Here is a 13416-nt window from a genome sequence, read left to right as displayed (position 1 = left end):
GGCAAGGTGGTTCATACAGCCTACCTTGGTTTGGCCAAGGCCTTTGATAGCATTCCCCACTCAGAAGTCATAGAAAAACTTACTAAGCTAGGGGTTGGCATCAACCCCTATATCACTAGGTGGGCTGCAAACTGGCTCACAGATAGAACCTACAGTGTGAAAGTAGCTGACTCCAAGTCAGACTGCTGACCAGTCACAAGTGGAGTCCCACAGGGTTTGGTCCTGGGTCCTCACCAGTTTAGTATCTACTTCTGTGAAGTCAAGGCCAACACAAAGGAACTCTGGCTGACAAAATTCACAGATGATTGCAAGTTGGGAGCTATTAACTCCCCAAGTGATGCTGACATCCTGCAGAAAGGCCTCACTGAGACCAATGAATGGTGTCAGAACCATGGCCTTAAGTTCAATGCCAAAAAGTGTCACCATCCCCTTTGGGAAAAACTCAGTTCCCATGAATTACCACATCGATTGCAGTCCACATAGAAGGCGTTGTAAGAGATCTGGGAACACAGGTTGATAGAAACCTCACTTTTGACCACCACGTTGCCACTGTGGTCAGAAAGTCCTTGTATGTGGCATATCTCATTACTAAGGTTTTTGCATCCAGGAAGAAAAAGATAATGGTCTCCCTCTACTCTTCCCTCATTAGGCCAATCATTGAGTACAATGCCCCATTTGTACCTCACTAGACACCTGCAATGACTGGAGGGGCCGCAAAAGTACCACACAAAGATGATCCTAGGCCTTAAACATTTGTCCTATATGTACAAACTCAAAAAACTCCAACTATTCTCTGTCTCATATCGCCTACTTAAGAGGTGATATCTGCTTGACTTACAAAGCCATGTCTGAACCAGCTCTGTTAGAAATGCTACATCTAAAGAAATCCCAATCCCTCCGCACCACACACCCCAGAGACCTCAATCTCATTACCACAATCAACAGAACATGCTGGAGGGACAAATTCATAAACTCAGAGACTGCCCATGCTATGGGATAGACTTCCCATACAGGTCAGAGAACCTCACTGGCCCTCTTCCAAGAGAAATCTTGATGAATGGATGGGAAATAGAAAATTCACCCCGGGGATCACTCCAGTGGCTGTACTTGACAGACGCACTGGGAACTAATGCCGGGTGGCATGATGCCAGGGTAATCCTACGGGCTAGCAACAGCTCCAGGGCCATTAGCCTAGTACACACCTATGAACCTATTGGTGGCCCAATGAAAATGTTTGTAGCAGTACTACAAATAATGTTTAGCCTGTTTACAATGAAATTATTAGAAACAAAAAAGAAAGAAAAAAAAAAACAATTTACAACAAAAATACAAAGAGGTACACATTTCTTTGGACCATTATCTGTAGCAAAAAGGGGATAACTAATTGTAATCTTAGAGCATGCATTCTCCAAAGTGGCTAAAGCAATTCCCATAAATAAAAACTCAGCCAAGGGGGAAAAAAAAATCTTTATAAAAAGAAATTATGTCTTACCATAACGTTCCATCTGTATTGTAGATCATTGTTCATTCATTACCATTGGGACATCTGTTCTGTCCTCAGAACCGATACGGCCGTTTCCAAGCTCGTGCCAGCCAAAAACTCTCAGCTAAGACCTACCCATAATGCCCCTCTCCTAGTTACTTCAGATCAAGTTTGCCCGCCCTTAGATAATAGATGTAGTAATAGAAAAAAAAAAAAAAATAGGAGGCGGCTCTGTCTGAGCAAATACCCTAACCAAGAGTTCCTGAAGTCCACCAGAAGTCCAGGCAGGGGGAAGGAGGGCGGGAAGTAATGAATGAACAAAGATCTACAACACAGATGGAACATTATGGCAAGACATAACTTCTTTATCCGATGTTGTAGATCTTTGTTTATTCATTACCATTAGGACCAAGTCCCCAGCTACTTAGTCCTGGGTGGCCCTAAGGAAGGATATTCCTGAGCACCATAGAACCAAAAGATGCCAATCCTCTGGAGATGGAATCCAACTTGTAACGAGATTTAAGGTATGAGGTCTTGCCCAAGTGGTTGCTGTGCAGATATCACCCATAGAGGCTCTGGAATTAAATGTTATAGAAGCAGCCATAGATCTGGTAGAATGAGCATTTATTCTGGAAGGCAAGGATAGAGTAGAGTAGAGTAGAGTATTCTGTTGATAGATAAAGGTAATGATGTTTCTAAGTCAGGAGGATAAAGTCACTTTGGAAACAAGTTTTCCCAATCTGGGTCCTGCAAAGGCCACAAACAACTGATCTGTTTTCCTGAAAGATTTAGTCCTGTCCAAATAACAATGAAGCTGCTGATGCACATCAAGGGTGTACAAAAGGGAAGAAAATCAGCAGGTCAATACATTGATTAATGGAAAAGCCAGGAATGACCTTGAGCAAGAAGGAAGGGTCAGTAGAAAGGGACACCCTATCCATGTGGGTGATCAAGTAAGGACTCTTGACACAATGCCTGCAGCTCAGATACTCTTCCCGTTGAGGTAAGTGCTACTAGAAGTAAGGTTTTCCATGACAAAAATTGCAAATCACATGAATCAAAAGGTTCGAAAGGAGAACCTGTGAGACTGAAGTACCAAAGTCAAGTCCCAGGGTTCTAAGGGAGGCCTAGTGACCAGAGGTTTAACATGTAATACTCCTTTCAAAAAGTTCTTGCATAGGCGGTGTGACATAACTGAAGAATTATCAAGATAATTATGAAAATTGGCGATAGCTGCTAAATGTACAGTTATCGTCGATGCTGAGGCTCCTGCATGCAAAACAGTAGTCAGGTATTCTAGGATCTTTTGAACAGGCATACAGAAAGGGTCTAAGTTCTGATCTTTGGCCCAAACAGAGAACCTAGTCCATTTACTAGAATAAACTTTCCTAGTGGAAAGTTTGTGTGAAACCAGAAGAATTTCACGAACAGGAGATGGGATGTCAGGCAGCCTGGCAATCACTGGAAGTGAAGGAAACAAACTGTGAACTTGAGACTGCAGGTTCAGATGAATCAGTCCCTGAGGATGAGAGAACAGGTCTTGGGAATGATCCAGGATCCATGGACTGTGAATCAGATGAGGCCATAGGGAAGACCCGGTGGCCAATCGTGCATTAAGAGTGTCCCTCGGTGGTTCCCCCTGAGGGGGGATCAGGGCAAAGTAGCTTCTGCATTTGTAGTTTAGGGGTGGAAGCAAACAGGTCACAACAAGGCTTGCCCCAGCAATGGAAGATCCGATCTGCTGCTACAGAGGTGAGGGACCACTCGTGAGGCATCAGGATGTTCCTGCTCATATTGTCCGCAATAAGGTGGGAACTCCCAGGAATGTGTGTTGCTATAAGGAAGCAGTTGGAAGCGATCACCCAGTGCCAAATCCTCATGACTTCCCGACACAGGGGGTAAGACCTGGTTCTGCCTTGCTTGTTGATATACCAGACGACTGACATGTTGTCTGACTGAATTGCAATGGTCCTAGAGGGTAGGGATGCATGAAACGCTTGCAATGCTAGGACAACTGCCCTCTGTTCCAGGACATTTATGTGCAAATTGGCCTCCATGGCCACAGCCTTTTCCTGGAAATACCCCCCCACACCCCAACAGGGAAGCATCTGTGGTCACCGTAGCAAGACAGGATGGTCGACACCAAAGATTCATTTGTGGATTCATCCACCATAACATTTCTTCCTTGCAACAGTTTGAAAGACGTATCATGTGGTCGAGTGGGTACATTAGCAACGACCATTGTGCGGAAAGGAGCCACTATACGATCATGTGCAGTCTCGCCAAAGGTACCAACGTAATGGCAGCTGCCATGTAGCCTACGAGCAGCAGTACAAGACGTGCTGGTACATAGGTAGAAGGTCTTAGATTTGGTGCGTTATGTTCGAAAACCTGTGAGGGGGGAGAGAAACTTGACAGGATGTTGTGTCAAAGACCGCTGCAATGAATTTGTGTCTTCATTGGAGACATTGAGATTTGTCCTTGCTGACTGTAATCTCCAAACGGAGAGCGAGACCTTGAGTGTAAGATTCCTGGTCAGAGCGGTAAGGAGACAATCGTCTAGATAGGGAAACACCCGAAATCCTTCTAGTCGAAGATGAGCTACCACAACTGCCGTACATTTGGTGAACTCTCAAGGGGCTGTCAAGAGACCGAATGGCAGTGCCCTGAACTGGTAGTGATTGTCTCCCAGCCGGGAGCGGTGATCCATCTTTATGTGGTAGTACGTGTCCTGGAGGTCTATAGAGCACATCCAGTTATCCCTCCCTAGGAAGGGAAGAATGGACTGTACCATGACCATCCTGTACCGTGACCATCCGAAAATTTTGAAGTTTGATAAATTTGTTCAATAGGCTGAGATCCAGGATTGGTCTCCAGTCCCCTGTCTTCTTTGGCACTAAAAGGAACCTAGAGTTAAAACCTGGATCCTGTCTGGTGCTACTGGTTGGATGACTTTTCCTTAGCAGCTTTTCTATTTCTAAGGCTGCCACTTCCCTCTGATTGGGTGGTACATCGGGGATGGGAGTTAAATCGAATGGTATTTGGTAGCCTCTGGATATTATTCTCTGCATCCAGACACCAGTAGTAAAAGATGCCAGGCTGGTAGATGCAGAGAAAAACGACCCCAGACTGCTTCCAGAGGAAAGCAATCGGGCCGCTGCTCAGGAGCACTGGTAGGGACTGCCGGAGAAAGAATCTCTATCGTCCTGGTTACGTGGACCCCCTCTACGCTGAAAGGGACACCTTCCATATGAGCTGCCCCCTCTGCCCCGAAAAGGTCCTTGGGATTTCTTGAACCACACATTTCCTCCCTTTTGATTCCTGGAGTAGGACCTCTGGGGGTTGGAAAGGCGTATGCTTACAGCAGACAAGGTCTTTCCGTCTTTCTCACTGCATGTAAGTGTGTCTCGTACGTAGTGCAGATTCGTAGATAGGTGCATTGATGAAGGAAGATTTAAAGGGGTCTGCGAAGTCACACAACCGCATCCAAGCATTACATCTCATGACAACGCCTGATGCGGAAGCTCGAGCTGCCCCCTCGGTGGAGTGAGACAACAAACCCATCTAGGAGTTCAAGACGGATTCAAGGGTAGCTAGCTGTGAGACGACAGGGGTAGCTAGCTGTGAGACGACAGTATCAAGCACCTCATCAGGCAGTACCCCACCAAAGAGAGACATTTTGGAATTTAGGTCTCTTTGGAGGCAAGTAAAATGTGTGCCAGATAGTACAGCGACTGAATCATAGGTTCGTCGCTGAAGCATAAGTCCATTTCCCTAGTCTGTCCATTGTCCAGGACTCTTTGTTTGGAGGATGGACGGTGGAACTATATTCTGCCAGTTCCCTCTTGGTGGCCACCACCACGACCATAGAATCAACTGTCAACTGCTAAAACCAGTGGGGCTGGTCTTCAGGTGTAGATAAGTTTTTTTGTCTTGCCTCTGAGGGACAGGTTATATCTTGTCCAGGGCCTTCCAGTCACACTGCACAATGATTTTAACAAGGTCATCTGCCGGTGGAGTCACCCAGGAAGTAGATGGCCAGGCACGGAAGGCCTGCAGGAACACATCAGAAGAAGGGTTATAGGACTTCGTCTCCCGACTGCTTGAGGATTTCGAGAATGTCTCCGAATGAGATGTCGTCTGGTGAAGACCATGGGGACCCTTCCCCCTCAACACAATCAGTCTCTTTGGTGATAGATTCCTCCGGTGAATCACGGTGCTTCCTCTTGCACCGTTTATTCCGGGGTGGCTCCCCAGTGGGATCTTCCGAGGAGGACTCTGAAGAAGGTGTTCCCTTCAAAGAGGGTTCTTGTGACTCCCGTGCCCAGGGTCCTGAAATAGAGGGTTGGGAGAGGTGCATGCTACGGGAGGGTTCTGATACTGATGTCATTGCTGCTGACTGCCAAGTCCATTACCTGTACAGCAGGCCAACCCGAGGAGGGATGGAAGTCCAGAACCGGGAGGGACAACCTCGGAACCGGGGTCACACCTTGCCATGAGGAGCCCACCTCCAGGTGAGGAGCTCAGAGAAATGGAAGCCATCGGAGCAGTGGACATACATGGCGCCAGCGAAAAAATAGGTGCCGGGCTAGGTACCAAGGTACAGATGGTCCAAGCACTGCTTCTGGAGAGCATCGGTTCCACCAGAGCCGATGCAGCAAGGGTGGACTGTGCCGACAGGGAAAACACTGCTATCGGAACAGAGACCGTATGCACTGGAGTGGAAGTATCTTGCCTTTGGCAGGTATTTGAGTTTTGGAGCCGAAGAAACTGTCGGCACTGTGGCTGAGGATGGTGCCGAAGCAGGTACAATAATCAGAGCTGATGTCGGATCCAAGGACGGCACCGAAGTCAGTGGTGCAGAGGTCTGAACCAAAATAGGGGTGAATATCATGGACGGCACCGAGGGAGAAGACACAGAGCCTGGTGCCAAAGAGGTCTGCACAGAGGGGGTGAGACTTCCGACCCAGATAGAGCCTCTGAAAAAGGTGTCTTCGGTAATTCATTTCCCCTTATGTTTTTTGGTCTTTGGAGGGAGTGAGACCTCAGACCCAGATAGAGCCACTGAAAAAGGTGCCTTCAGTAATTCTTTTTACATTCTGCTAGTGTACAATTACTAAAACTAGCACAAATGTCACAGTCAGCTTTAATATGATCCACGCCAAAACAGTAGACACAACAAACATGTGTATCTGAGTTAGGCATCTTAGTCCACAATGTTTAAATCCCAACTTAGCTTTGTCTAACACAGTAAGGCAACAAGGCTATCCTATAGAAAAATTAAGGGAGAAAATACCAGTGATGTTATTTTAAAACATACCACTAGTAAAAAGGAAATACCCGTCAAAGACAGGAGAGAGGGACAGTACCAATAAAGGTAAAAAATTAAATTACCAAGGAAAAGGGAAGGAAATAAGCCTAGGTTATAGGCAACAGTGAGAAAGGGCTAACTTGACTAAAAATTAAATAATTTTGAAGAGAAACGGTCTTAAAATTAATAAATTTCTACTTGGCTTTGAGAGAGATGGCTAACACGTCTGACTAGGAACATGGCAAACGAGATCTGAAGTAACTAGGAAAGGGGCATTATGGGTAGGTCTTAGCTGAGAGTTTTTGGCCGGCACAAGCTTGGAAACGGCCGTATCGGTTCAGAGGACAGAACGGAGGCCCCAATGGCAATGAATAAACAAAGATTTACATCAGATAATTATTTACACATAGTCTTGGTCTGTCCTACTGTATAATCTGTTGCATCTCCTAACTTTCTTTCTCTATTAGTAACTTCTGCTTAAACTAACCTCCTAAACCCTCAGCTCTGCTACTATAGTCCCCTCCTTTCTTTCCCCCCTCCCATTCTCCACACTATTTATCTCCCCCTCCCATTTCCTATTAATGACTGTACATTTTCCTTCTTTGGAACAACAATTATCCTTTGTTTTTACTCTTATGTGTAGTAAATTTAGATTACTGCTATCAGTGCAACCTTTAATGTTCATAATTTTTTTCGGTTTTCTCTTTATAATTAATTTCGTATTTACATTTTTATTTTTAATAGTTTTTGTCCTGTATGTTTATCTTTGCTTATGTTTGCTGGGGCTCTTTCCCCTTGGGTCTCCACTGAAAATGGGTTGCTTACTATCAATCAGTGCAATGCAAGTAGTTAATAACCTTTTTTTTTTTTTTTTTTTACAATTATTCTGTATTGTAATTGTTATTTAATATTTGTATATTGTCACTTTATCTTTACTTATGTTTGCTGGGGCTTTTCCCCTCGGGTCTCCACTGAAAATGAGTTTGTTTGAAAACTCAGTTGGACTAACCCAGTTAAATTTGAAATAAATAAATTTACAAGGGAATTTCAAAGGGTACTTGCGTCACAGCACTTGTTATTTGCTAAAATGTGTAAAATGTCAAGCAAAGAACAGAGGTTTAAATGTGTCATATCCTCCACAATACTCACACAAGGTGGGAAACAAAATAAACATTTAAAAGGCCCTGAAAGATGATTTGGAATCTAGATAAGAATTATGTTCTTACCAGCAATTTAATGGCAATATAGACCACACCTTCACAGCCGATAAGAGCAATTCTTTAAGAGAGAGAGACAGATCCTTTTTAATTTAAAAGTGGGCAAGAACATGTCTGTCATATGTATAAATGAACCAAGAGAAAAACAAAGAAATAAGACGGGATTGCACTTTATCACAACTGACTGAAAGCTTTAGAAGCTAATTTAGGTTATGCATGTAAAACCTGCCCCTGCATATTTATACAAAGTGTACAAAAACAGTAAGATGTTGCAAAAATTATATACCATTGTGGTTACAAATTATAAACAGCAGCGGCACTTTTAAATGGCGGATAATGTTACCACCTCACATAATTTATTTCTCCAGTTCGTTTCTTAGTTGGGGTGGCATTTGTATGGAATCTGCATAGCTTGAGATGTCCATTTTATTTATTTATGAACATCTGATTACCGGGAAGGTCCATTTTCAGTGAAGTCCCAGGAGAAAAGCTCCAAATTACCACAAAACATTTTAAGAAAAAATAATTTTACATTCTTCAAAAACAAAAACATTTGCTGTCTAAATAACTAAGAAATTAGACATGATATAAAAGGTATATGACAATCACTTAATATTTAAAGAAATTTTAGACAGTCTGTAGAGAAATTAATGGTAAGTTAGTCCAATACAAATAGGAATTGCAATACGAAGTGAGGAAAAACATGTTTATGATATATTTAGAGAAAGTCAGGGAAGATAATTAGATATCAGTAAGGACGTAAGTGATGAAGGGAGAGTAAGGATGCATAAGGTACTTGTTCACATTTAGGAATATAGTTTATACTGGATGCTCCAATTTACTCCTACATCCCAAAGTCATGCTGCAGGTGAACTGCTGATCTTCAAACATACTGCAAGCATTATGTGTATGTGTATTTGAAAGCGCATGCTCCCTGCAATGAGCCAATATCTTATCAAAGAATAGCTTCTCTCTCATATGCTTACTTAACCCCAAGATAGCTACCAACTCCTGAAAAACCCTAAGGTGGATTATGCAGGTAAATGGAGAAAAAAGTAATGACTTTTAATCAACGGGAGTCCTTGTAAAACACACCAGACATGTTCTTACACTGCTTAAAGATGCTAATAAGGGAGTTGGTAGCATGTGTGACTCAGTGAACTAGGGAAGTTAGCATGGGTGATGCCACTGATAGTTCAAATCTGGAAGTATCTACATCTTTGTCTACTGATCTGGGAAATTATAGACCCATCAGCTAAGTATTCTGATCTGCAAGGCCAGGGAACGGATCACCATGGACCTCATTAACAAGGATATTGGCAAACTCCAAACACTTGATACCACACAATTTGGCTTCATCAAGGGGAGGTCATGTCTGCTAAATTTGGTCAACTTCTTTCAGACAGTCACCAAAACCATGGACAAGGTGCACACCACCAACCTTGACCTGGCCAAAGCCTTTGACAGTATTCCCCACTCAGCCATAACACACAAACTCTCTCAACTAGGCATCAATCCGTATGTTATCAGATGGGTAGCAAACTGGCTCACTGATAGAACCCACCTAGTCAAAATAGGGGATGCCATCTCAAGCAGTAGACCTGTAACAAGTGCCGTACCCCAGAGTTCGGTCTTGGGGCCTCTGTTAGTTGGGATATACTTTTCTGAATGGCAGTGGGCTATGGCTGACCAAGTTTGCAGGATGACTGCAAGCTGGGTACTGTCATCAATTTCCCTAGTGATGTAGACATCCTCCAAAAGAGTCCTGCTCAGACAAATGACTGGTGCCAGAAACATGGCTTCAAGTTGAATACCAAAAGATGCATCATCATCCCCTTTGGGGAGAGTAATGCCCCCACAAATTATCACATTAATAACAACATCTTAAGCATGTAATCAGTCGTGAGGGATTTCGGCACCCCTGACTTTTGACCACCATTTTGCTTCTGTTTTATGGAAAGCCTTCTACATGGCCCACCTCATAAGTAACGGTATCTCATTCAGGGACAAAGAGGTCATACGATCCCTGTATTCTTCCCTTATAAGGCCCATTATGGAGTACAATGCCCTTTTCAGCATGTATCTCACAAAGCACATGCAGCAGCTGGACAGACCACAGAGGTTTCTCACCAGGAGAATCCAGGGCCTCAAACAGCTACCATATACAGATAGGCTAAAAGCCCTATCCCTCTACTCAGGTTTCATACAGACTCCTCAGAGGTGACATCTGTCTGGCATACAAGGCGATCACAGACCCCACCTTGATGGGACTGCTACATATCCACAAGTCATGCTCAGAGTAACTCACACGTGCGGCCTCAGCCTGGTCTGTGAAATCAGCAGGACTTGTTGGCAGTACAGATTTGTGTCCCAGAGACTCCCGCATCTATGAAATAGACTCCCTCTCCACGTCAAGCAGAGTTCCTCTTTACCCCTTTTCAAGCACAAACTGGATGGGAAACAGAAAATATACCCCAGAGATTCCATCCGTGTCCCTGCCAGACAGGGGCATCGGGTGCCGACTTGTCTAAATATGGGCTAAACTCTTGGCTAGGCTTATAAGAGCCTCAGGGCCAATAGCCTAGTAACCTCCTATGATCAGAATCTATAGAAAACACAGTGTGTCAGTAATTTGTGAATGGGACTTTCCTTAATTCCCTTTGGGATTTCTGGATTATGTTCACAGCTCAAGGGTCTACTTTAATGCATGTACAAGCTAGGAATTTACAGATAAACATCAAATGCAATAAAATATATATCTAAATCACAATTATCTAAATGGGGGAATGTCAGCTGAAATTTGTTTGAATTTCAGTTATACTTTGAGCAAGAAAGATGAGAGATATCACAAAGAAAAGGGACAAAAACTACATTTACTGTTAACTGGAGCTGTGTGTTCATGTTTTAGAACGTGTAGGGCTGCTTACTGAACTTCTCCTCATATGCAAACAAAGGATTTTGGTGGAAGATGTCTTGGAAACATACATCTATACAGGTTTTTGCAGGAATATTTATGTCTGCAGTATTTAAACTGGTGCAGTATCAGGACGGAAATGAATATGAATGTTTTAGTGATTGACTAACAGTACTGTACAGAACGTTAGGCTGAGATTTTTCCTTGCAAAGTAACAGATGTGATGGGTGCAATTGTATTAGAGGTTTCACAACAAAATAGTGAAAAAAAAAAAAAAAATTCACACAAGTGTGATGGTACCAATTCCAAAACATGTACAACACTAGTCTATTTGACATTCACAGTACATGCTGAAAGTCAGGTAAACAAAAATGCAATGCATCAACTAGCAAAGTCTTTTGGCTTCTCCTGTTTAGGGGTCATCACACTGGATCACCGGGTCCGCAGATTCATTGGCAGTGGAGTTTTGTGAGTTGTTCAACTAAAAACTAAAAAAATAATTATAAAAAAATAAATACACTATAAAAAAAAAAAAAAATGGTATGGAATCTCCCCCCCCCCACCCTAAATCTCTCTCTCCACACAAAATTAAAAAAGCTCAAAGTACTTTTGACACAATGTGTAACTGTATTTTTAACCACCCAGACACGCACATAAACAGACAGTTTTGTGCAATATTAAAAAAGTAGTGTTATGTAGGTCCCAGTAATCTACCACTCAGCTTCTCATGTATAAATGGCCATACGAGGTGGATTGGTCCCACTCAGTATAAAAATGTCAATAAGGACTGTATAATACTCACTATACACTCTTACAAGCAAACACCCTATTCTGCAATGACCAAAACTTTACTCGAAATATTTTTGACCTCTGCCCAGTCAATGTAAACCAGTCAACTGTCCGTGATTTTTAGGGTTGTGCCCCGACTTTCAAATTAGCTTCGTCACTCTTAATTCCTATTAAAACGGGTTATTTTTTGAGAAAATGTGGAGAATTACACTTCATAAATAATGTCAACAAGATTTTTACTTCAGAAAATGTGTACTTATTAACATTATTATAAAAAGTCAGTGACTCAATAAGTTAGTGTACCTGCTTCTATTAAGATTTGTCCCTGAATGAGGACAGCTATGCCCCCATTGCCTGGAACTCGCTTCCTACATTCAAAAAACACGTCACTTTCAGGGAGTCTAAGCAGCACCTGATCGCTTAATATGTACAACTGATGCTCTCAAATAAAAGCAATGGATCGTCTATTTATCATGATTTGGGTTAAATAAATAAATACAGTTCAGACAGCGGTGAACTGTCAAAATTCAGCTTTATACAGCAGTCATTCATTCTGGCACCCAATATCGAACAACCTGGTTTCACTGGGGACACCGACACGTGGAAATTGTAACTAACAAAGAAGAACACACAATGCTCCCAGCGAAACGAAAAATATGAAAAGTACAAGTAACCCAAGTAAACTCAACCATGGTAATATTTCCAAAGATCAGACAGACCACGTTATCTTAAAATACGGAAACAGTCACAGAAACAGGAAGTGATCAGTATCCAACGTCCTGTCAAATCTACCGTACTACTAAAGTCACTCATCCAATTCCAACTTCGGCACCCCCCCAAAAAAAAAAAAAACTGCAGCCGTCTTCCGTGCAGTCATGAAAATGCGTCGAGTACGCATTTTTCTCATCAGGTGCATACTTAGCAAAATACAGTCTCCAAAGTTTTTGACAGTTTAAAAGAACTGCTACTGTAAAGGCAACTATTTACCATTTTTTTTATATAACGAAAAGCAACCCGGGAGTACCCATCTAGGGCAATGTCAATCCCTACACACATTTCCTGAGTTCTACAACCCTAGTTGGGATTCCCCGCCCCCAAATACATAGGTGACTTCAATATCTTCGTTCTCAGATAAGGCAGTACTATTTACCCACTCACCCGCTGCATTGCTTTGAGTATAAGTGCGAGTTCGTAACGTGGCATTTTGTAAAGATTCGTGTACTCCCCAATTAAACACCAATTTTCTTGGCAGGTTTACGCCATCTCACGTGGTCAGCAAGAAAGGGTAATTCGAGTAGGGCGATGCATCACTTATCGGGCGCTTTAAATGCCACACCCTCTCAGACACGTAGTTCATTACATATTTAATAAGACCAATGAAATAGTGGTGAAATGCTCCACTCTTGTTACACGTGGGCGTTAAACGCCAAACATCAGGTTACCTAAGGAAGGCAGTATACCTCTCAGTTGCTATGATTTAGGCTTCATGTTTTTTTTGTCCTCAGACAGACTTGGCATTGCCCTTCTCTGATTTATGACGTTCCTCTTAAAGTCAGAGTGGTTAGTGGGCACATACTTTATTAAGTACATAACCCGATTGTGTACGAAAATTCACTACCACAGCATTGGATGGTGAAGGTCTAACATATAAAGACCTTCTATTAGGGTTGCCACCTTTTCAAATGCCCAAAGTGGGACATTT

The 13416-nt window shown here is 42.8% G+C and overlaps 1 protein-coding gene across 1 annotated transcript in view; it reads right to left on the bottom strand.

Annotated features, from left to right (window-relative positions):
• Positions 1 to 13071, bottom strand: part of LOC122801887 (sodium/myo-inositol cotransporter-like) — a 483912-nt gene extending 470841 nt beyond the window's left edge. Inside the window, exon 1 of the mRNA XM_044071565.1 lies at positions 12873 to 13071. The gene's annotated coding sequence lies outside the window, so the exon portion shown is untranslated. The remainder of the gene's footprint in view (positions 1 to 12872) is intronic.
• Positions 13072 to 13416: the final 345 nt, after the last annotated feature.

Source organism: Protopterus annectens, chromosome 5.part0 (assembly GCF_019279795.1).
Source record: "Protopterus annectens isolate FY-2018-M chromosome 5.part0, PAN1.0, whole genome shotgun sequence".
NCBI classification, from domain to species: Eukaryota; Metazoa; Chordata; order Ceratodontiformes; family Protopteridae; genus Protopterus; species Protopterus annectens.
This window is presented reverse-complemented; position numbering and strand designations above follow the sequence as displayed.